The sequence below is a fragment of the Sturnira hondurensis genome, unplaced genomic scaffold (genome assembly GCF_014824575.4).
Source record: "Sturnira hondurensis isolate 20B ecotype Veracruz unplaced genomic scaffold, ASM1482457v3 Scaffold0018525, whole genome shotgun sequence".
Taxonomy (NCBI): domain Eukaryota; kingdom Metazoa; phylum Chordata; class Mammalia; order Chiroptera; family Phyllostomidae; genus Sturnira; species Sturnira hondurensis.
Window position 1 is genome coordinate 12,958,309 of NW_028091156.1, and position 25,963 is coordinate 12,984,271.

The 25,963-nt window shown below is 42.5% G+C and overlaps 1 protein-coding gene across 1 annotated transcript in view; it reads left to right on the forward strand.

Annotated features, from left to right (window-relative positions):
• The first annotated feature begins 7,600 nt into the window (after positions 1-7,600).
• Positions 7,601-25,963, forward strand: part of GREM2 (gremlin 2, DAN family BMP antagonist) — a 117,265-nt gene continuing 98,902 nt past the window's right edge. The window contains exon 1 of the mRNA XM_037069521.1: positions 7,601-7,920. The gene's annotated coding sequence lies outside the window, so the exon portion shown is untranslated. The remainder of the gene's footprint in view (positions 7,921-25,963) is intronic.

Here is a 25,963-nt window from a genome sequence, read left to right on the forward strand (position 1 = left end):
TGTGGGGCAGCCTAAGATTCACACGAATACAAGACAGAGGTCACATGCTGTTCCACACTAACTTTTGTTCCCTTCCAAATATACCAGGGACGCCCGCCTTGGGTCAGGAATGGTATGGGGGAGAACAGAAGCAGCAGACTGTTTTCCATTTTCCTCTGGCTCCAGACCAGACAGGGCTGATCAGATCTACTTTGTAAATAGCCTAGACCAGAGTTGAAGAAATAGTATTATTGTGTATTGCCATTCTTATCAGAAATGTCTTTAAAATGAAACTTTTTGATTATTTATAAGTATAACTGGTGGAAATAGTCTCCTCGGAATATTTATAATTCTGCCTGCTTCTCCAGAAAGGAGATGTAATCAGTGGATGTTGTCCAGCGGTTGGGTGATTTGTCCACAAAACAGGATACACTTGAAGAGCTGCATTTATTACTACAATGGCACAGGCAACCTTTTGTTCATTTGAGAAAGTTTATTTGTACATTTACTTCCAAGAACTCTGCTAGATAGTGCCCTAAGTGTCTTTCAAAAATGCCCTGGTCGTTCATAACAGGAGGCATTATTGACATTCCCCAGAATAAGGAAATGTGGAAAGTGAGACAGAGGAGGTTTCCAGATACCCTGTCTTAATTGTAGAACTAACCCATCATCTCCTGTGGTATCAATGATGTTTTCCAGCGAGCCTCTGATCAAATGGAGGCCAGGGACTATGTTCACCAAGAACCCAAAGATAAAGGGAGATTTTCTATCGATATAACGTGGATTGTGGAAAAAAAGGGTGTGCCTGACTCATTACAAATAGCGAGCGGTGAAGGAGAACATGGCATGAGGCAGAATCTAGAAGGAATGGCGTGAGATTTCAAGGCAGGAAACTACTTCAGGAAATAAAAACTGCTTGTGGAAAACTACGAAGGCATAGACACATAACAGTGTGTGCCGCTGCTCAAAACTTTGCTTATATTTGGCTAATCCTTACACAAAGTTGAGTGATAAACATTAGCATTTCCATCTCCCAGGTGTGGAAACTGACTTCTGGAAGAAGGCTGCTAAGGCATTAGGGTTGGCAAGATTTGGAGCAAGATTCTGCTACAACCCTTCCTACGAGGACATACGTCTATTTAGAGAATTTGTCTAAAAGAAAGGAATAAAGCAAGATTGGGCTCCTTCCACTGTTCCATGCCTCCATGCCTGTCAACCTAATGTGTCCTCTGGGACCATAAATTGGAAAACAAGCTTTAGTAACAGTTACCAAGTGACTGATTCCTGGGTGCATACGGGACTCACATCCAGAAAGATGAAGCATGGAAGGGAGAACTAGGCACCAAACCCGAAGCCTCATTTTTAATGGGAATTTTATTACATAGCATTCACGATAGTACAATATCCAGTCTAAGTAAAATAAGTACGCATTTATCTATTGACAAATGCTGGGTTGTATCCATGCAGAAGAGGTCAGTTCTGTGAAAAGTGACCTTGGAAATGTCTATTATTAGTCAGTTGTATCATGTTATGTTACAGCCACTAAGTGACCACAAAAAGTCTCCATGGCTTAGTACAACTCGGGTTTATCCTCACCCTCACGCCTGTCTCTGCTTCATACTATTCTTACTCAGGGGCCCAAGGACCCTGCTTGCCTTTTGGAAAATAAAAAAGAGAGGAAGTGGTAGATCATGTAATAGCTCTCAAGTTTTGTTTTGGAAGTACACACGTAACTTTTGGACCTATTCCGATAGCCCAAGGAGCCAAATTGCCACACCTTAGTCAGGAGAGAGGGTGTATACAACATCCGCTTATGCATGGGTCTGGGAGGTCGGGGAAAGAGATATTTTGAACAATACAATCAACCACTATTAACCACCTAATTCAAGCAGAATTTTTCTTGTACTAAACAAATTGAAACCCCTTCTTTAGAATTATATTCCAAACCAATTTATAATCTGCATAAGAAAGTCATCCTTCTATCAATAAAGTTTTATTAATAACCAATCCTTTATTTTTAATAAATTTATTTATAAAATAACATCCAATTTGCCTATATTGAGTGCCAGTAACCTATGCTGAGAGCTAGTAATACACCAGGTATAGTGGTAGGCAACAGATCAAGTCAAGAGACTCATCATATTACATCACCTTAATCTGTTCTAAAATGAGAAGAGCCAGCTAGGCCTCTCCCCACAGGCCATGGCTCTGAATGACTACGCTGTGGATGCTGACGGCAGTCCCAGAGAGAACACTTGTGAGTCCATCTCGAACAGCATAACCTTTTCCTCCCCCAATCAGATAATGACTAGTGGATTCAGTAGGCCCTGCTAGACACAGCATGTGAAATGCCTGATCTACTGAGCTTGGGTCCCTCATCTTATTAAGTCTTTTCTCTGGACCAGGCACTGGGTAATACCCCTGAAGCAAAAATCTCATGTAACCCTCCTACAGCTCTACATTGTAGGTAGTTTTAGTCCATATATATATATATATATATATATATATATATATACACACACACACACACACACATTCAATTATACACACACACACACACACACAGCCTGGCAGAAGTAACACCTGCTTGAGTGTGGTTGGTAGGGTAATAATATGGCTGTAATAAATGTACAGTTGTAATTTGAACATTTCACCTAAAATGTCATGGTGTGTTTGAGTGTGATAGTGTTGTGCTATAGAATTACATACTTAGGATTTTATAATGAAAGATTTTGTGATTCAAGTAGGGCACTATTTGTGCTGGATCCTGGGTATATATGAAACCTGAAACACAAGAAGAAAAGCAGCAATTCCCAAACTGTAAGGCGCTCAGGATTCAAACCCAGCGTTGCTATCGAAGGCCATGCAGCAAACGACAGGGCAGTTGTCCCCATCACCTGAGCCTCAGCCTGAGGCTCAGCTTCCGACGCTCACGGTGTGGGAGCTGCTCCCAAATTCCGTTGTTCCTCATTCAGTCTCCTCCCCAAGGAGGAGCGATTCACACAGTTTGCCCAAAGCATTGGGAGATTCAGGGCAAGAATGCACGGAGAAACAAGAGAAAAACAAATAGAGTTCACGGAAGCTCAGAAAGATCATATGACTTCTTTTGCATGAGAACTTTATAGGTGACCATTCTACGCATGACCATAACTAGGATATTCGCTGTTCTTTGTATTTCTGACTCTTTAAGCTCATGCCATTGCTATCAGTTGCCAACAATGAAATACAAATAGATAGATAGATAGATAGATAGATAGATAGATAGATAAAGAGTCAATCCTATGTCAAGATATTCAAAAGAGGAAATCTGCTTGAGATCAACCTCCATGCTCTCTACATGGATGGGAGATTGGATGACTTTTAGCCCAGTCTCGTCAGATATCTGTTGCCATGGGAGCAAGCACATATGATGCATATGCACTCATCTATGGAACTATCTATGTCCGCTTCCTTAGCAGGTGGGGGAAAGAGCCATGGGAGTGCCCTGGCTCTTACCTCAGCTCCATTTGTCATTATTAAGCCTTATTTTAGCCATATCCTGTATTCCCTACCTACCCTCTATCATAGCCACAGTTAGGTCAAAGGTGGTTCCATCTTCCTTTCGCTCTGATGCTGCCCTCTTCACCTCTTCCCATCCACATCTCAGAACTGAGAGTACAGTGCAGAGGTCTCGCTGACATCTAATAAGCGAGGACTAATGAATCACAAAACCCAAGCCACCTGATCCCTGGGTCTTAAGGGAGAATACAGGGCATGAGCTGAATATGTGGTCATTCTCTTTCCTATTAATTTCCCCAGCTCCTCTGTGACTTATGCTCTGTCTGCTCCAGTGGGATGACACGCACATGACAGATGGCACTCTTGTGGCCAAGGAGTTTATTCTGCACCACGGCGAGGCTACATTTTTTGCTATGAAACTCTTATAAATCAATGTTATGTATTTTGGGCAGGAGTATTGTGCCACAAGAGACACAAATACTATTTCGTACATGTAAACAGTTGAAATTTGTGGATAAGAAGAGTATAGATTTATATATATATCAGTAAACCATAAATACATACATTATTTGGAGATTTTGATGTAAGTATACAGCAGTAATAAACAGAGCTTATTTTGGCTTATTATAAGATAAAGGCTTTTATCTGATGGAAGACTATATATATTTAAATTGAAAATTTTCAATGTAAAGTATAAATTATTTCAATAGCTTGAAATGGAAACTGCTAGGATAATCTAAGGGAAATGACTGTGGCTATAACAGAACTAAACAAGCATAAATGGGTTTATCAATAAATTGATAGGTTAAAAGAATACGACCAAGATAAGTGTGGAAATAACCAGGGAAAGAATATCTGCATGACAATGGCAATGAGCCTAAATTGGAAAGAAAATAAATAAACACTTAGAGAAAAGATGAAGACTGCGATACCTATGGTACTAGAAATGCAACTAGTCTTCAGCTGCCAGTTCTGTGGAAGTCTTGTATCTTTGAATAGTAGAAAATATTGTAACCTTTAAAACTTTTTCTTTCATTTTTTGAAAAGGTTTTCCTTATTGTAAATAATGCATATTCATCATGGAATATATATATATATTCCATATATATATATATGCCACAGTAAAGTTAAATCTATAATCATCTTTAGTCCAGAAAAGTATTTATACCATAACATAGATTTAATTGTTGCTTAATAAACTGAAAACCATTCAGGATTCACTCATTTCCTTATTGAAATGAAAATCATTCAATTAAATGACAAATTCTTTTATACTGCTCTAAAGGCCTATAATAAAATCAAACCCTGGGTCATCTCGTGTCTGGCATTTTTAGCAATTCTTAAACACCCTTATCTTTAAGTGATGGTGAGCCTTTCTCATGACCGCTTCAGTGACAGGGACACCATCAGTTTGCTGGGGACCCTCCTCAGTTGCTCGCATGTTCTAATTATGGGAGGCCCTCCTGGTCCTCAGTTTTGTCCACCTCCTTTAACTCTCCCTGGAATAGCACCGGGTTCCCCCCGCCCTTTAGTATCCTCGCCGTAACGACATCACATGACTTTACTACACAAACTTCACCTACAAAATTAGGATGGTAATATTCGCCCTGTTTTCTGCATAGGGTTGTTTAAAGATTCGCATTAGAAAAGGACAATACATCTGAAGCATGTGTGGGTGGTAAACACATTTCCTCTTCCACATTTATTATTGGAAAAGTGTTATCCTCTCCATCCCAAGTCCCCTCTGAAAGACAAACTGCCCAATTCTCTCCACCATCTCGTATAAATGACAATATCCAGGATCGTTGTCTTACCTACTCCTTTGGATACACATCCATTTACACGTGTCTCCTGTGAAAAGCACCGCACTGAGTGAGACAGGATGATTCTGGTGTAGCTGAATGTGGGGATAAAAATAGGATTGTTCTGCCACTGATCTGCAGGGCAGACCTTGGTTGTACATGCTGCAATGAGAACAATTTTCCGTACTATCACCATTGATGGCATTGAGAAGGGCTAACCGAACCACAGCGTTTGAGAGATGTCTTTTGAAAAAGCACTTGTTAAAACTAACAAAATAATGGAAAGGATAATGACAGAAGAATACATTCTAATGTTCACTTAATCACACAACTGATTGAGTACCAGAGGCAACTCCTTATTCATCCAGTTTTGCTCTTCATTAACTGGAGGAAAGACGGCTTGAATGATTGCCTTAAATGAAGTTTAAGATTTATCTGTGACTTTAAATTATCCAGGATTTTAGTTACACTGTCTCTCTAATGATATAAAGAGCTATAATGAGCCCTCCAAATAACAAGATGAAAATATATCCACCTGCTTGTTTTCATCACTCTTTTTTCCTAGAAAGGCAATTCTAAGAAAGTACACATTACTGTCCTTTTAACTGAAAGTATAACCTGTCCTGGAATAAGATGTAAAATGAATATTTATCACTTTGGTCAGATGAGCTCATGAATTTCAGGTCTCTCAGAATCTGCTTGTATTAACACCACTTTTTTTTTACTTGAATAGTTTGTATAGAAAGGTAATCTCAGAAAAAGATAAGAAGAGAAACAGTCACCCAACCTCCCAGCTCTGTTTGCTATCTACCTTCATAACCTAAGGCAAGTCACTTTATCATTCTCTAACTCTGTTTCTCTACCTGGAAAAGCTTCGTCTCCTTTCTTTCTGAGACTCTCGAGACCTTTAAAGGAAGTGCACTCCACACACTCAAGGATTTATGAGCATGCTATTTTTTTTTTACTGCTTACCTAAAAAAAAGGGGATGGATTGGAATTGTTCAAATACTAAGGGTATGCCATTTGAAGTGGGATTTTGGTTGGCAGAAACCAACAGCCAAATGTGGTTTTGTTGTGCATTTCTTTTGTCAATTTTAGTTGCTTTCAGGTTGGCCCATTCTGAAAATTGGTTTCATTTCAGAATTCCTGGAATGTGCCGAAGTAAGAAAAACAAGCAGGTAGTCTGTTTGGTGATAATACATTTCAAAAACTAACTATTTTTGCCCTGTGATTTTGGGACAAAATATATGATGAGTTGAACTGGAACCAGAATATCAAATACCAAAGAATATACAAATGGAATAATATTGGGGAAATTTTTTTTCAAGTCGAAAATCAAAGTAGAGATCAGTGATTTCAGAAGCATTGACTTCTTGTCAAGAATAACTGTCACTAAAATTTCCATAGGCACCAGTGAAAATTATTTGGGGGAAATTATTTGGGGGAAATGAGATCCTAAAGAAGGATCTCTTTTATAAAACACGGGGAAATGTTATTTTATTCCCAATTTTCCCAGCCAAGTTTGTAGGATGGAAGAATTTTCTTGAACTCTTTTTCTGAGGGGCCAATATGTCTCTATTGACATACACAGATAAAAATTTTTAACCCAGGAAACTTTATCGGTCTTCTTTGGCTAGTGAATCACGCCAAGAGAGCCTCAGTGTTCAGACTACCAATGAGGAGAAGACCAAAAAAATGATGAAAAGAGGAAGCTCACAGGCATCACGGGAGCCTTCTGATATTAACACCCGAAGCCCACGCAGCCCAAGGATTGGCCTGACGTCATTGTTCCCGCTTCTCTGGATGCTGGAGTCTGAATCGCATTAGAGACCTCTGCATTCAATAAACAAAAATAGGAATATGACGACCAAAGCGCTGTTTGGAACAGAAAACAAACTCAGGCAATGAGTGTTTTCCACTGAATTCATTCAAGATTTTATTAGTTGAGCTGTAACTTAGGTTATAAGGCTCAGCTTGCTTTTAATTTCACTGGCCTCAGTTATTCAAAACAATAGGAGTAAAGGGAGGGGGATAGACAGAGACGGAGAGCGAGCGCAGGCTATCACACACATGCTTGGTACATTCTTCACATTGCAAACCCATCAACAAAAGAAGGAAGAAGATCTGAGGCAAATGAGTGGTTTTTGCGGATTGAGGGGATGGAGAATGTCTCTACATAAACAAGAAGCTTTGGATTGGAAGTCTGCTTAAAAAAAAAAAAAAGGTTACAGCTGACCACAAGGTTGTAAATCCACAGGCTGCAAGGAGGAAAAGAGAAACATTGCAAGCGACTGAAGTGTGTGTGGCTGCAATGTTTGTGGGTTAGATGAGAAACAAGCGCTGAGTGAAACGGAGAAGGGGGGTGGCGGGTGTGATTTGTTTGGTGTTCAGAGCCAATAGAAATCCCAGACTGTGATAATATCCCCGTGCAGCGCCGAGAGAGGAGTCACAGCTAAGTCTGCGGCTGGGTTCCTTGCGCGGGCGCTGCCGCCGACCGCCCGGGGCTGCACACGCCGGCGCGCGGCGCTTCTGCGCTTCTGCTGGGGTCCGGCTGCCGCGGACGGTAGCCCCCAGAGGAAGAGGGACGGGGAGAGACCGAGAGCGGGGACCCGAGGAGGCGGCTTCCATCACGTCATTGCAGGTATGAGCTTGCCGGGACTAATGTGACGCGGGCACGGTTTCTGATTTCTACCTTCCCAAGACACTCACGGAGTAATTGACGTTGTTCCCTGGCCGGTCTGAATGGAAAGGGCTGAGTGAACGTGTCGCCGGAGTCCGAAAATTCAGGCTGTTTGCCTTGCGCTTTGAGGCTACAAGGTTTATTCACCTTTGGAATCATCCGTGGGGGTAAAGCAAGGACCTTCAAACTTGACCGTGCTCTCTTGGCTTTTTCTTTTCTTTTTCTTTTCTTTTTTAAAACCCTCAGTACCTGCACGTTGTCATGCTGTCCATTTATACCTCTCCATGACCTCCTTTATCGTTATGACCTATAGCAAGGCAAACACCACGCGATTGTTAGAAAGCAGCTTTGAACATTTCCCACCTACCTACCAGGTGAATATCCTTCTTCCCCGTAAGCATGGGAACAACGGAGGACTTGGGCATGACTTTGATCTTTACAGCTTAAGGCCAAGGTGGGGGAGGCTTAGGAGGGACATATCACTGTATTGCTATGCTCTCTATGCTTTAAGCGGAAGAAGAGAAAAGGGAGAGAGATTTTTAAAATGTAGCTGTCAGGCACCCTCGCTGTGTACCTGGTTTGTTTTCACGTTGCCTTAGGGGTTGAAAATGCAGTTGTAATTTTGCACCAACAGGCTGGGTGAGTTCCAGGACCTCGTGTGTAATGACATGGAGAAGTCGTGAATTGGAACCCTGTCACAAACATACCTGTGAGGCAATGTTAGTTTGGGGGTTGATTTTTGTTTGATCCTAGACTCCGTAGACATCTGTAGCCATTTCTTTCCTTTCCTTTCTTGATTCCTTTTATTTTTGAGACACCCGTTTTATTCTTTTTTTTTAAATCTATCTCCTGAGATTTGGCCATGTTTGGTTTTGAATTTTGAAGATGGTTATATAACTTTGTGTCGTCCCCCTCCCCCACCCCAACCCGTTGATTACTTGTGATTAAATTAACATCGCTTAATGAGCTCAGTCTTTCTCTTGGAAAAGCCAGAGGGGACTGAGTGAAGGCTCAGTTCACAGATTAGTCTTGCTGTGGGCGATCCTCGAGAACTGGTGTCTAACTGCTCTGAATTTCTACAGGAAGAGCTTTCCGAGCAGTGAGGAACAGACACAGATCGGGACTCGGGTTAACAAGAGCATGACACCGCGGCAGGTGCGGGCGCAATAGAATATGTTACTTTAAGTCTAAATAGCATCCTGCCGGTGGATTCGTAGTAGGTCATATCCAAACCATCGCCCGGTAACTCCCGAGCAGTCCTGCAGTCATGACTGGTGTACGGGGCGGTGCTGATCCTAAGGCACGTGCCTCGCCAAGAAAGATAGGGAAGTTCTAAGAAAGGTATTTGTTTTCCTTATCTCAGTGGAGAATATTTACATCACCCCGGTTCTAATCAGATGAATGAGTTCTTCTGTCATTAAGGGGAATTCATGCTTAGCTATACTGTGGAGGAATAATATAAATAGTGTACACTATGTACATTTTTGTCCATTCCCAGATTTGAGTGATTTAGAAGTTGATTTTGAAAGCATCTCAAAAGAATAGATATGACAACTAAATACTATATTTAGGAGAGAGCATTTTGATTTTATAGATGAATATTTTTCTCTTTCTGACACCACAAGGAACTTTATGTAAAGAATTTACCTATTCAAAGAAATACATATGAATTGAACCAACTAAATTCTATTTGTAGTTAATAGAGTAGCTTTGTATCACTGTAAACAGCCATCAATTTTGCATAAATATAATATCTGAACTAAATGAGACCCACTTCCCTCTTACCATTCAAACTCCGAAATGATGTTGGGCGTGTTGGTAGCAACTGAGTGAATGAGAGGCTGAATATACAAACTTAGTATGGACTGAGAGCCATCAATGGATTTTTAGAGATAAATACAAACAATGCTTTGATTACTCATGGTTTTGTGCTATCATTCTTCACTGAGAGAGGAAATCAAACATTCTTGCCCCGTGATCTTAGTACAGCCAACCAGAGCTTTGGACGCTCTCAAGTTATAAGTCGGCTAACGTCTGAACACGGTGCATGCTCTTAAGAATCTATAAAGCAAGCACCTCTTCCTTAGCCCTCTTGTTCTAAAGCAAAGGAATGGAATAAGACTTTGAGTTGTCACTGATATGCAGAGGACGGGCCTGTCTGGGTCAAGGACACACATGGAGAGACCTCGGAGACACAGGCGCAGGAAAAGATTAAACCAGCCCCGTGTTGGACTGGGGTGTAGTCACAGCCAGCAGGCCAGGTGGCAGGCATGGTCTCAGTCCCAGGAACCTTTAAGTACTTAGGAGAAAAGTAACAAATTATTTAAACTTGAAGAATGTACCGAGTATTGAACTTGGAACAAGCTACACAAAGAACTGACAAAGGAGACATGCTGATTTGAAGGGGAAAGTATGCAATTAGAAGTCAAGCCTCTGGTGCCAGCTGCTTCTGTAGTTGTGTAGGTATTTCCACCAGAGCATTCTGGGTTTTGTTTGTTTGTTTTTATAAATTGGAGATGCTGATGCATGGTGGGTAGAATCAATTATGATCATGTGTCAGGCTAAAATAGGGTCCTCGAACCATGAATCTAAATGCAGATATTTCCTCTTGACGCCACTTCTAGTTGGGAAGACGTCTTTGATTGTCCTGCTCAGCCACAGGGCCCGGCTGGGGTGCAGCACCCTGCTCTGCACGCAGAGTCCCAGAGCCATGTGACAGTAAGGACATAAACAGTGACAGGACGACATGACAAGTATACGAAGTGAGATGATACAGAGATTGGCATCCTTTACCATAAATCCAGGAGCCAAAGGAATAAAAGTTTATTTCCTCAACTAAACTCCAAGTGTAAACTGCCGGTAAGATTCCCTGAGCATTTGAAACCGACTGTCACGCATACACACGTAGCTCCAGCAGGTGGTGGGGCGAAAATAATTCGGTGGACGTGCAGTGAACAGTCCTACGTACACAGGCCAGGAGAGGGCAGTATGCAAACTCTGAAAAAACGATGTCTCCTCTTGACCAGCGGGAGACTTCAGTCTCCAAATGGCTACAAAAGCATGTCCTGAACTTGACACATCTTCCTCCCTCTGGAAGCAGAGTCTGGAGTTATTAAGGAATCCGCTGCCCAGAGAGGTTTGTTTTTATCTTTTTTACCTCTACCCGTGGCATCACCTGGCAAAATAAGGCAATCAGCCTTTTGGACAGAGAGCTCAACTTCCCTTTCTTTAAATTAGCTTCACTCTTGAGGCTACTCAAGCAGCGTTTGTTTTCCTTTTTAACTTTTAAATTTATTTTAGAGAGGAAAGGAAGGGGGAAGGGAGAGAGAGAAACACAGAGTGGCAGAGAGGCAGAAAGAAACATGAATTTGTTGTTTCACTTATGTATGCGTTCACTGGTTGATTGTTGTATGTGCCCTGACCGCGCGTGAAACCCACAGCCTTGGGGTAGTGGGTCGCTGCTCCTAACTCCCTAGCTACTCCGGCAGGGCCGCCCAAGCGATCTTTATCTTTACTCTGTCAGGAATTGGGTGGGAGAAAGGGAAGCAGGATTCAGAGAAAAGGGGGAAAGAAAGAGTGGGGTTTCTTGAGTTTGTTTTCCAGGGAAACTGTGTATGAGCTGTTTCATGAATAGACCTAGTTTCCGTTTTCAGCATGTCTGAAATAGGAGTTCCGGGCCACACAGATACAGGTTGAGCACTGACAATCACGAGGGCCTCCAGCATCCGAGCAGAAGAGCTGAAATAGCTTCTCTTACTGGTACCAAGGATCTAACCCATGTGCTCACAAATAAGAACTGTACATCTGCCTCCCAGAGGCTGAGAGGTGGTCAGATCTAGCCCATCATAAATCTAGCCCAACCTTTTTAAATAAGGTGTCTCCTTGCCCTGCTGGTACGGTTACATTTCCATCCTATTCATACTATAAACGTGACTAGAGGAAAGAAATGATCACTCTCAAAGTGGGCTGTGACCGGCAGTGGTATATCTGTACGATTAATCCTAAGCTAGCTAGGTTGGTGCTCTTACCCTGGGGACACTGTCTCTTTGCCACCTTTGATTTGAACGTCACACGAGTCACTTCTGATCAGGAGGGCCCCAGGAGAAAGCTCAGAAAGGGGCTTTTTGCTCTGAGTGCCAGAGTAGAAGCATCCTGGGTCCTGGGTGAAAAAGCTAAGAGACGGAAGGGACACCGTCTAAGGATAAGCACCTTGGGAGGGGGAGGCATGACAGCTGAGTCAAAAAAGACTGGTTCTGAGGCTCCTGGAGCCATGGTTCCTGGAAGGACCCTGCCTGCCCACCACAGGCTCAGGAGTCTGTGCACACGAGTGAGGCCTAGGATACTGGGATTGCCACTTCTCTGTGGTGCCACTGCACTTTGCTAGGGGATGTGATGGCCTTGAATCTAAGCAAAGAGTTTTCTCAAGGACAAAGTAAATATTTCTTGGTGTTGGGAGAGAAGCGATGTTATTGTGTTGACTTCCCCACTCTCAGCCAGATTAGCCTCAGGGGCTCTCTGTTTACTGTCTGGCTCTTTGTAGTGCCCTGGTGTTGGAAAGCTTGGGTACAAGGGGAAGATTCATCCAGGGTCACAATGGAACGAGACACCATACTGCAGTAGCAAGGTGTACGCTAATAAAAAAGGGAGAAATAAATCCTGGAGGCTGAGATGGGGAGGGGGGTAATAAGATTGATCCCCAAAGTCTAAGACCACGAATCTCCACTGTTGATTTTCCGGTCTTTAGCACGGCACTTTTCAGATGAGTTCTAGGTTCCATCTCTCTTTTCTAGATCACTTTCCGATAAAGGAATCTCATGGCGGATGGGGAATTCTCTCTGAAGGCCTTAACCTGTTGAGAGGCCAAGCAGGATAAGTAAATCATAGTATTCAGCAGACACGATGACCTGCACAGGAAGCCATACTTGAGGATATGTTACACTAAGAAAACCTTTCTGAATTATGAACACAAGGGCATTGGAAACAAAGGAAGTAAGTGATTTATGGAAAAACTCTCCTAGGAGAGTTTTTGAAGGACATGACTCCAAGAACACAAATATTCCCAAACATGGCTTTCATCATATGGATTAGTAGCAGTTCTGTGCTAAAATTATTTTCTCCCATCACTTATTTAAACAGTGGGAGAGGGTTCAAAAAAGAATGCATTTAACAGAGGAACATTGGACTAGCTCATGTGCAATGCTGAGTTGACTTTGTCTAGAACAAACATTGTCTGCATTAAAATATTCTTCAACCTGGCCCTACAACCGTAGCTCCAAGGGCTGGAGGAAGCTAATCTTATCATCTATGGAAACTGGCCACCTCGCTCTGCTTTTATGCCATAATATCCCAAACCCTGGGTAATGCAGTGCACTTTCTAATTATAGCGGCAGCATTTGGGGGAAGTTGATAGATAAGCAATATCATCCCTACAGTTAATAAAAATCAAGCAGCTCTCTAATGAGATTCCCTGCCAAGCGCCTTTTCCGGGAATCCAAATTTCATCGGGTTTTTGAGCCATATTTCATTTTCCCTTTTTAATTGCTTTCAAATTTAAGACTCATTTAGCATCTGTGGAATCCTTGACATGTGCTAGGTTATGCTAGACACATGCATGCATATTGTCTGATTGAAGCTTCACCCCAATCCTGGGAGTTCATCTTCTGCAAGCTTTACTGTTTAAGAGAATCAGTATAACCATAACATCTTACAGCACTTGGTTGGTATGGGCCTGCGTTCAACCCATACCTACGGAGCTTCTTCCTATAACGACAGCAGCAGCAGCAGCAACAACAACATATTATGGTTGTTGTTACTAGAATGGCTCTTTGTTCCGTATTTTCATACACACAGTTGCTTTTAATTCTGTGTAAGTTACGTGTGCAAAAATGAAAAAGGAAAACAGCTTTCTATGGCACTGTCTTGTCACTGAATGATTGAGATTACATGTATGAAAATAATCTTGATTGATTATTGCTTGATGAAAGTTCAGATCCACAGGAATACCTCACTTGGTGGGGTATAGACAGATGAAAAATATTCACCCCAAAGCCTGCCGCCTGAGAGAAGAACAGACCTGTGTCCATATACTGCTGGGCTAAGGCCATGTTCATGTCTCGGGGCCACGCTGTCTAGTCTGCAGGACATCCCTCCCCGTCATCATTCTTCCCGAAATATTTGGAGCAATAGAGCAGTGGGAAGCTTCAGACATGCATGTCCAAGACTTAGAATGACAAGTGATATGGAGGAAATACTTCAGAAATCTCATTTCTGTGAACTCAGAGAATGTAAACTTCGGAGGGAGCAGACTTTTTTGACCTAGAAGAGGGTTATCTGGTGTAATGAAAACTTACCAACCTAAGAGGTCAACAGATCTGGGTTTGCACCTGTTCCTGTTTTTCACACGTGAAGCGTGCGTGACCTTAGGGACAGGCTACCATCCCTGGAGTTCATTCTTTACCATAAGCAGGTGGAAGTAGTTCACTGTCTTTCATTCCAGCCTTAACCATCGGCTCTACGTGCTTCCTTCTGTGACGGTAGCTGACGTGGCTTGAAGGATGATTGTTTGCTAAATAGTTTGTAGGTATCGTCTAATTTTATAAAAATCCTAATATTACTGTTATCATCCTTATTTTAGAGATACCAAGGGCTTAGAGAGATTAAGAGCTTTCAAAACATCACCCAGCCAGGCAAGCTGCAGCATTGAGTTTCAAACCTTCCTTCCACATTTCCCACAGTATGGCGCGCCTTCATTCACTTACTCAGAAATACGTATTGAGAAGGTACTGTGTTCAAGGCGCTGTGCAAGGTTCTAGGGTGTAAGAGAGAAGAGCTCAAAACTAGTGAGAAGGACCAAGGATAACTAAGTAACGGGATGGTGTTTGCTGAGTACTATAATACAGATGCTCTGGAAATCTGTGTTATTTTTTGTCTTGTTGACAGAGCCATTTGACAATATAAATCATTATAATAGCACAGATCTGTTCTTTCCACTATTTCAGGTATTTTTCCCCTTCAGTATAGCATGGTTTTAGTTTTCCTCATATGATTATTTTTATCATGTGTTTATATCTTTCACAAAAGTTTGGTTCTCATTAGGAAAGAGTCCATTTCTTTTTTTAAAGATTTTATTTATTTGTTTTTAGACAGAGGGGAAGGGAGGGAGAAAGAGAGGGAGAGAAACATCAGTGGTGGTTGCTTCTTGTGCGCCTCCTACTGGGAACCTGGCCTGCAACCCAGGCATGTGCCCTGACTGGGAATCGAACCAGCGACTCTTTGATTGGAAGGCAGGTACACAATCCACTGAGGCATACTAGCCAAGGCAAGTCCATTTTTTTATGGCATAAAAAATATTCCCAGCACAGAATTGGTGCTTAATTAATGGTGGTTCTATCAAGATTCAACTACATCTCATTTAGATATAGCTAATTTAGAGCTAAGATCAGATGCTGTCCTCACCTGCTGAAAAGTGTATGTCTTGTGTAAGTTAAACGAGATGCCCAGTCATTTGTCCTGAAAAAATGCTTTTCTTTTAGCCTTGTGTTACTGGTTCCTTGTATTACACATCCCTGTTTAAAATGACATCTTCAGTAGTAAAACGAACTGTCATTTTTAAAAAAATCAAATAAATTGTTTCTTTTTTAGAAAAAGATTTAATGTATAGAGAAAGGAGAGGAGAGGGAGAAAGAGAGGGAGAGAAACATCGATGTGCAAGGGATACATCGATTGGCTATCCCCCCAACTGGGGACCTGCATGTGCCCTGACCAGGAATCAAACTGGGGACCTTCAGCCCGCGGGAGGATGCCCAGCTCACTGAGCCACACCAGTCAGGGCGATAATAGTCATAATCATTGATTATTCTTTTCCCTTAGATTGTCAAACTTAAAGAAATGACAATAGCCAATACAACAGCCATCTGGTGTGAATGAATCAAAATTATATGTATTTTTCTTGTGAGATGGGCAAAAATATATTTTTTGGTGTGCTGCAGAATTTGAGTAATTAATTTATGTGTGCCATGAGCTAAAAAAGGTTGAAAATTACAGCTCAATGGGTTGCAAAAAGCAGATTAAAAACAATCTCTATAATGGAAGTGTTTTGCGTGTTTGTTTGTTTTTATTAACTTTGGGAGAGTCTATGAGAATTCACAGGAATTTATCAATGTAGATGGAAAAAATAATCGCATGTTTACTCTGATGACTTTGTAACTGAAACATCACCTTCCTTTTAGTTATGACTGTGAGCAACAGACCACCATAATGTTAGCAGAATTGCGGCTTTGTCACCAGTAGGAACAGAGCTCCTTTCCTATCTCATTACAGTCGATACAGATGTCTCACCATATCACTTACAGGGATCACTACTCCAAACTTATGGTAGTTATCGTACCTGCTTCTAGATCTTATTATTATTGTTACAGAGAAGACCATATAATTCCATATTATATTTTTGTTTTCAAATATAATATATTTGCCTATTTCTGTGCAATATATATATGAGTATATGTAGTTTTCTATGTCATGTTATGTATGTCTGAATTTAGAAACATTTTTTCTGAGAACGAGATCCTTGGCTTCATTAGACCCAAAGGGGTATATGGGAATGTAAAAAACAAAAAATGTAAAATGTGAAAAAAAGCACTCTATGTGGTTGTAAATTAGGTTTATGCAGTCTGTCCAGAAAAAGTCCAATCATTGTTAATATAACGAGACAGATTTGTGCAACATCATTGTAACCTGGCAGCCAAGGACAGAGGACTGGAGTGTACATGTGCGAACAATAACTTGTACTGGTCAGTGGGGGTGGTAGACACCACTCAGTGAGCATGTGTACTGTGTGGCTGTCACATTCAAAATGACTGAGTCAGTAGGACAATGAATCTGCACCCAGCTGTGTGTTAAACTTGGACATTCCTCCATGGAAACTATTCAAATGATTCAGAAGGCTGCAGCTAAGGGCAACTGGTGATTGGCAGCTTCATCACGACAATGCACCTGCCTGCGCATCATGTTTCGTGCAGAGTTTTTTGGTGAAAGATCAAATCACCTAGGTGACTCAGCCCCGCTAGGGCCCAGATTTGGTGCCCTGCAACCTCTGGCTTTTCCTAAAACTAAAATCACCTTTGAAAGGGAAGAGATTTCAGACTGTGGATGAGGCAGCTGATGGCAACTGGGAGAACTGTGTGAGGTCCTAAGGTGCCTACTTTGAAAAAGACTGAAGCATCATCGTCCTGTGTACCACGTTTCTTATCTCTTGTCTCTTCTTCAACAAACGTCTCTATTTTCTACAGTACCTGGCTGGATACTTTCTGGACAGACCTCGTGTCGGAGGGTGACCTTTCTATCACCTGAAGTTGACAGAACTAAAATTGCCCACCGTGTGAGCTGAGCAAACTTGAGCTTGTGGGGGTAGGGGTGTGCGTGCTAGATGGAATTCAATCGAGGGGAGCCGTGCATCAGACCTGGAGCCGGGCCTTGATAATACCAACTAACACCGAGACTTAGTGTGGTTGAGACAAAGAGATGAGGAAAAGTCCATCTCTGTCCTCAACTTGAATGTGTTGTGAGGGTCTCGGCCACCTGGTTTCCTTCAAAAGGGAAGAGCTCCCAGGGGTATAATTCATGCCGTATATCTTCGTGTTTGTAACCGGGATGGTCTCAAACATCAGTGATTACTTGTTAGATGAACAAATTGGATGGCTGGGGGTCAGAGTTGATGATCAGCTGTGGCTGGTACCTTGAAAATTCAGAGCCTATCTTCTTTTCTTTACGGGGTTCCTAATCCTAGTCTCATGCTGCATTGGGGTGTTCTTTCCATGTTCTTTTCCCCTCTGCTGTACTTGACATAATCAAGGGACCACGATTATTTCCGTTTTTATGTTTCTCGTACCAGATGTTTCACGTTTGGCAAAGGAATGAATCAATGAACAAATGCCCCTGTAGAGTCACTATTGTTCTAGAACCCATGGCCCCATTTTAAAAATAAATTAAGGAAGAGAATGAGAACAAATGCTTCCAATTGCACTCTATATTAGTGCTTTTGCAGGATGTGCTCAGGGAGAACCATAATCCTATGTCATACAGTTAAATTCTTGGCCACAGAGTAAACAAACAAAACCTCAGAAAGAATCCTGTTAATGGTAAAGTGAGCAACCTCTTCCCCAGCTCCATGGAAGTGTTGGCAGCAAATAGCTTTCAGGATTTCTGGGACCTTGGCAGGCTCTGGTAGTTTCTAGGGAGGTAAAGTGTTGTATGTGGCAATTAGCTAAGGAAGAGAGAAGGTCTCCTTGTTAGAGGAAGCCAAGGGTTCCTGCGAGAGTGTGCTTCATCCCCCTCTGGTTACAAAACTTGTTCTGGAGGGCATTGTGCAGGCCGAGAGAGTTTGGAGGTGCGCAATGACAGATTTATTGTGCATGTACTATGCACTCAATTCCAGAGAGTTAAACCTCCAAGGTTTCACTGAGTTTTTATAACAGCTTCTTGGGGTGAGTGCTGTCGTTCACATTTTACCAACCAAGGACGAAGGTGCATTGAACTTCAGTGAATTTCCCAAGTTCACAGAGCTGTGAAGTCATTAAGTTAGCCTTAAGCCAGGGGTTTAAGAATGCAATATAAAATTCGCTATCTTTTCACTACCACAAAGTTCTAAAACACTACTTTTTCATTCAATAAGTTTGGTTCTATTGCCCCACATTGACTGAGGTTTCATATTAAAGACTCATAGAGATAAGAACCCAAGTGGATTGTGTTGTTTGAATAATGAAACACAGAAGCAGCGTACGCTAGGGTTGGAGCATAAACTTTGGAGTCAGTTAAGTCTGGCTCCCTTCTTAACTATGTGGGACTATTACTTAGCATCAATCCTCATCTAAAATTGTCTAGTATTATGATAAGTATTGCATGCTATCATGCTTTTAACCCAGGCGCAAAAATATAATTATCACTCATTTGTTTTTGCAGAATTTTGATAGTGGATTTGGGCAAAAAAGCAAAGGTCTTTGGAATGAGTATCTGTGAATGTTTGGTGGAAGAACAGCTCATTATTGTGTATACTTTGGAACTGGGAGTTCACATCCAATTTTGCAAATTGAGATAAATCAATGACAGGGTTTGGATTTTAACTTTATTTTTTTAATGAAAATAATAATTATTTGGAGGAAGAGCTGAACACTCGACAGAACCATTGATTCATTTGGCACCTATTTATGGAGCTAGAGCTAGAAAATGGCAGACTATCAAAAGACAGACTGTGTTTTCAAGGATCTTGTAGCTACTGGGGAAGACAAGGAAGGCATGTCAACAATAGGGACACAAGATAGAACCTTGCAGAACTGATAAAGATCTGGACAAATCGGCTGCCATTGGCACTGAAGGAGTGAGGTGACACTTCCGATAAGAATTCTCAATGATCCAGTGAGGCCCGGGCAAGCTACACTGTGTCACCTTCCATCGTTTCCTTTCTGCTTTTCCAACCCATGACATCTGTTGTATATTTCCACCGCATGACATCTGTTGTATATTGAATGCCTCCTAAGGCACAGAGTTTTAGAGACCACAGCTAGTTGGTTGTGGAAGTGGACCTGGAACCCAGGTTTCCTGCTTTCCTGCCTATTCCTCTTTCTGCTACAGCATGCTCTCCAATGACCCTCAGAATTAGGTTGAGTCAACAGTACACAAAGTGTTGTAAGGCAGATTTCACAAAAGTCCAGAGTACAGCCTCCAGGCTATGAGCAAAGGTTGGGGAGAAGTCATTTCGCTGTGGGGACAGATAGTGGAAGGATTCTGTAGGAATGCAGTTGAGTTTATTATTGTATAATTTGAATGAATTTTTCTCCGGCTGTCTGCACTACTAAATATTAGACCTCAGGAGTCTGAGCTCCCCAGGGCTGAGACCCATTAAAATAGTCCCAAACTTTACAGAAGTTCAGCAACGCCTTCAGCTCAAGTGATGAATGAATGGAAAATGACATGAAGTCAGAGGAATGGAAAAGCAGCCTTTGGTGCCCCTTCCCAGGTTCCTGGATGCTATTATGCGTCTTCTCTTCCCAAAGCAACAGCAGGGACATTAACTTCCCTCTGTTTGGACTAAGGGTGGATCTTCTTTGTGATATATGTATTTTTTCAGGTTTTTCTCCATCTCCAACACTAGCACCTTTACTAGTCCAAATTCCCCAGTTGGACTGGTTTATTTGGTCATGCTTAGAATTTCTTTAATGAACAAATGCACCCTCTGGACAGGGCTCAGTGAAGGAAGGGGGCTCGTGTTGGAGCCCACCCTTCTACCTGTCAGGGGAAAACTTCCTGCTCTTCTGTAGCCAGGTCACGTTGGCTCTGTGCTCCTCTGCCTACATGGACCTTTATTTCTGGAACCAGATATGCACACATTCAGACATCCATGGGGAACAGACTTGCCAATAAATGGTAGTCCCCTCCCTCCCTCACTCTGTATGGAACGAATGAATGAATGAGGCGCAGCAGTTCTTATCCACAGTGCTCCTGTGCAACAGTGGGCGTCGGCAACAGATGGACTGTTGTCATGGGGAGGGTTTGTTCCTTGCACAGTCAAGCAGATGCTTGTCTCCAGGAGCGACAGGAGCAGGGAGCAGGACAGAGGTCAAGCAGGGTGTGACCAAGACAGAAAAGCCACATTCCATGCCTGTTTCACTTACATTTGCCATCCTACTCCAGTTGAGTTTAAGTGCCATTGACCTTGAGTAACTGAACGATGGAAGAGATAAGAGCTAACCCCTAATAAAAAGTTCTTTTCTTCCAAATTTGGAGCAGAAATGGTGAACTCTGTTCTCGGGATCAAATGAGACAGCATTGCCGATGACGGAAGTCTGAATAGGCACCATGTGGATTTGGACAACGGGAAGAAAATAATCCTCAGTTGTAAAAATACCTTTGTTCTTCATACGGGTGATACACACACACATGTTTCCGTCAGGTGGTTTTGCTATAATGGTTATTCTTAGGCTAATAGGAAAACTTCCTTTTTTAGGGATTGTACATTTTCCCAGATTATCAGTGTAGCATGCAAAATGCCACAACTTCAGAAACTCACCAAGACCAAAGGCAGAGAGGCTGGCGGAGACTTCGGGCTCACCACACCGGAACAAGAGCTTGGCTGCCAGGAAGCCCCTTTGCTGACAACAGAAAAGTGTACGTTCGTGATGACCAGACTGCACTGTGAAAATTGATAGGCAGTCCTAATTCTTGCATGAGATATTCCTGTTGTTTCTTGAAGGCAGTAAAGTTCGAATCGTCTCCATATGATTAAAACACGGGCCAATTGAGGTTTGGAGCTGTTTAGTCAATATTAACTGCTATGGTGTTTAACTGATTTGCTGTTTTAAGTGACAGCCAGAACTATCAAATAAACCCAAAAATATTTATTAGGGAGGCTTCTGAATATATAGGCTGTGGCTCATTACACAGGCTCAATAATCTCATTAAAGGAGAAGAAATTTTTTTCCATCTGTGTAAACCCTCTCAGTAACTGGCATAGAAGAGGTGCATGTAAACTATTTTGGGAGTGCGTAAAGAAAGAATAACTTAGAGCATATGGATTTGAAAGTAAGGATCTGTGATTGTCTAAATATAACAAAGTCACAGATAATGCTAGCAAATGGGCCATCAGCTTAGATGTTTAGCTTTATTTTGTCGGAATTTTTATTTAGCATTGACACTGTGCCCCACATTGGAAATATTAAAAAAGACTCAGTTATGGTCCCGCCCACCGGCAGCTAGCTCCCAGTCGACGTGAAGAAACAATAGAATGCAATAGCAAGGGCTACCTCTGAACAAAGTCAGGTGGGAACAGGCAACATGAATCACCAGTTTTGCTTAGGAGGGGTTGTTAGGCACGCACTGTACTGGGAGAGATGGGTGCTTGTCATACTTAGCGCTTTACAACTTTCCACACATCATCTGCTTAGCGGGTTTGGGTTTGTTTGCTTGTTGTTGTTTTTTTTTTTTGCCCTTGTGCCAATACAATAAATGATCTGTGTGCCCCTTTCCTGGTTCCTTCGGGTATGAATAAATGCATAGAGTTTGTGGCATCCGAACTCTCCAGCTGGTTAGTCCGCCTGCGGTTCAGGAGTCTCCTTTGGCACGCTGCCCTCTGAATGCTCTGGCTTCTGGGTTTCGCTGCACACCAGAGGCAGTGGTCTCATTGCTGGCTTTTTTTTCGAAAGGGATTATAACTATAACCATAAAACAAGGATTACTGGAATCCGAGGAAGCCACCGTCAGGTGTAGTCTTTTGGAAAAACATGGCCCGAAGAAAGCAGTGGGCCTCAGTAGAGTAGTAATTCTCTTTGTTTCTGGTTTCCTGTCTGCCGTTGGCTGGATTTCAGTTCGTGAGCAAGAATGGCAGACAGGCTTGTAGTTTCCAGCCGTTATTTACTTGTGCGCTAGCCAGAACCCAGGATGGAGAAAGTGCACATCAAAAGGTCAGATATTTTTTCTTTTTTTTCTTCTCCCCCAAGTACGCACAAGGAGATAACCAAATGTTTGTTTTTCTGTCGGAGCATGAGTTTGGGTACAGCTACGTGACTAGAGGCAGCTAACCTGGAATCCTATTTCATAACAGAGGCTTACCTGGACTGTGTTGTAAACTGTTCTCCGCAGCTGAGATGACATTAGAAATAGACCCAGTCACTGCGTGACACCGATGACCTATGTTAAGCAGCAGATGGGGAAAGAAAAGGTTGCCTTTTCTATGGTTTCGTATTTCCTTAGCTTTCCTCTGGAAAAAATACAATGGATCACCCAAACATGGACTAAGTTTTCCCTACAAACTAAATATAAGATCTGATCAATCCTTTTATGTGATTGATCTGATTCGGGATTCTACCTTATGTTTAAACAGAAAGGCCTTCCCTCTCCCAAATGAAATCAGAATGCCAATGTCACAACCATCATGACAGCAAGAATAATATCTGTCACCCACCGAGCGCACACCGTGGCAGAACAACCTCATTATATCTGTTATATATGGGAGGTTATGTTGCAAGGTCCCTGGTGGATGCCAGAAAGCACAGTACCCAAACCTCTCTCTGTACTATTTTTTCTCTACATATATACCTATGATAAAGTTTAACTTCTAAATTAAGCAAAGGAAGAGATTAACAACAACTAATAATGAACTACAATAATTATGATACCATACTGTGATAAAAGTTGGGTGAATATGAGCTCTCTCTCGCTCAAAATACCTCCTTGTACTGTACTGTGGGGCACGGATACGCCAGCCGAAGGGACCGAGGGGGGATGGTTTGAGATGTCATCATGCTACTCAGAATGACACACAATTTAAAACTTATGAACTGTTTATTTCTGGAATTTTCCATTTGATACTTTCAGACTGTGGCCGACCGCAGATAACTGAAACTGCGTAAAGCAAAGCCACAGAGAAGGGAGAACTATTGTAATAGCAGCCACGCCTTATTCAGGACTTCCTGTATTCTCCTACTGCATCTACAGCCTTGATCGCAGTCCTGAGAAAGGTCTGTTATTCCTGTTCTGCAGAAGCCTGAGAGTCATGGTATTCCCCTTGGAGCAGAAGTTAGGTTAGAATATCCACCGCCAAAGCTCTAACTCATAATCTTCACGCTCGACTGTGACCCAGGCTCATTATTAGGTGTTTCACAAAAACAATCATGGGTAACTTTTAAAGCAACTTAGAGTCAAGTCTCATTACCCCTTCCATACAAGCAAACACCCAGAGCCACACAGCCAAAGCGAGAAGTTAGGACTCCTACCCAGCTCGGCCTGACTCCAAAGCCCGTGTTTTCCATCCACCGGTGTAGCCTCCAGACGTGTTGTAAGACGCACTCCTCACCTCCAGGTCGCCTTCCCAGTGGGCTTTCTGGTGCCTGAAATTCCCTTCATAGGGAGTAACACCTTCTATTTCATAATTTGGAATATGAGTTGGAAAGAAAAATATTGATGGGATATTTGAGGACTTCCCCAAAGAGCCCTGGGTTACCGAGGCTGGTGCACAGGTGTGCAGGGCGTGGGGTGCCCAGAAGAGAGGGTGCAGGGGGTAGGGTTAGGGGCACGGTACCGGGAGAACCAGAAAAACTCAGAAAAGGAGCTGGAGAGTTCATAAAAAAACATATACTTTATCATTTTGTTAAGGGCCAGATCAGTGCACTGCAATGTCCGCTACTGGAAGAAGAAGGAGAAGGGCAGGGGGAGGGGGAGGAGGGGGACCAAGAGAAGGAGGAAAAAGACTATGAACTCGAGTTTCTCTTTAAAGTTCACTAAAAGATTTCTCAAAAATATTCCTTATAAGTAGATATGAGGTCAAAGAGCTTATATAACCTTAACTTGGTTTTTTTTTTTCTTTAGTCTTCCCTTAAATTTTGTTTTGGGTTTGTTAATAAATTCTCCAATACTCTACCCACATGGGCTTATCCCACCTGTCATTATACACAGCAGAAAGTTTCTCAGTTTAATTTTTCTATCCCCTTAGGCTCACATCCAATATTCTCTCCTATTTCATTTCAAGAAAATAAAAGAGTAAAGAATTACTCAATTTTCACCCATTCGATCTTTTATCAGTGATTAATTGCACGTGTTCTGTTCTGCATGTGAATGACTTCCAACTCCACGCAGCAGCGGATCCACACACAGCCCCACGTAGCGTCAAATGCGGTATTGCCTTGCAGGGTGAGCAGTGTCGTTTCTGCGAATACAGCGGACGAGACTCCTCTAACAACGAAGGTGACCATAAAATTCATGGTCCCCAACAGGATGTTTTTCAGAGTGAAAGAGGATGCTGTTGATAAGAATGCTTGAACAACAGGCAGAGGCCAGGCCGGTGTTTGACAAACAGGGCCTGAGAAAGACTGGCCTGGTCTCTACGGGAGTCTGAGCTTTTATGATACCACAGCCCTGTGCAAAGCACATATGTCATCTGGCACTGAGCACAACCACAGCCATTTATTTTCAAGCATCGAGGCCCTACTGTGTGCCAGGACTAAGCTAGGCACTACTAAGGATTCACTCTTACAGTCCAGTGGGGAAAAAAGACACACAGACGACTTATGTTAGTAATAGTAGCAGTGCTAACCTACATTTACTGAGAACTTGCCATACGACGCACACTCTGCTGCTTAATTTTGGTTCATCATTTCCTTTACCCCTCACCTAATCCTGTGAATGAGGTCGGCTGGGTTTTCAGATCAGGATACAGAGACTCAGTAAGGTGAACGTGCCCAAGAACTCTCAATATATAATGCGTGGAAATAGGGTTCAGGCCTCAGTGTGTTCGGGTTCCAAGCCTGAGCTCACAGCCACCATACTTGCCTGCTTTCCGGCACAGGACTCTAAGACTTAGGTCGTGGTAGAGATGACAGCCGAGTGATGGTGGGCCACAAAGAAGCCTCGTACCTTTTCTGGGGATGCATGGGAGCACAAAAGGAGGGGAAACTCCACAAAAGAGGTGACCCTTGAGCTGGGGCTTAAGGAATAACTAGAGTTTCATCAAGGAGCAGAGGGGCGGGATGGAAATGTCTCGGGCAAAGTTCTTGGCTAAGAGAGCAAGTTTCTCCGCAAACAACAGTGTGTAAAGGGCAGCCAGCACCTGTGCCATGAAAGTACTTGTGTCTGCCATGCAGGGCGGGAGAGGGCCCACAGCCACAGCCTCTGGGAGGCATCTCAGGCTATGATTGCATGCAAAGCTGTTTTAGGTTCACGGTCACGGCCAGAACTGGATGCCGAACCTCAGCCCACACCCTACCCTGGGCTCTTGTGTTCACGTGGTAAATTGACTCTGAAGACAGTGCTGTCCATAAGAATTAGCTCGTGTCACAGAGAAGAATTTTTATAAACTCTGCGTGTTCAGCACTAAGTCAAGAACAGAAAGACTTGAGCAGACTCTGTCAGAAGACATCAAAGGTTGCAGTTCCACCGGAGTGCACTTTGGCAATAACTAAAATGTGCCGTTTTCGCTGCTACTTTTTACAGTTTCAACTTTTGTTCCTAGGGAAAAAAGATA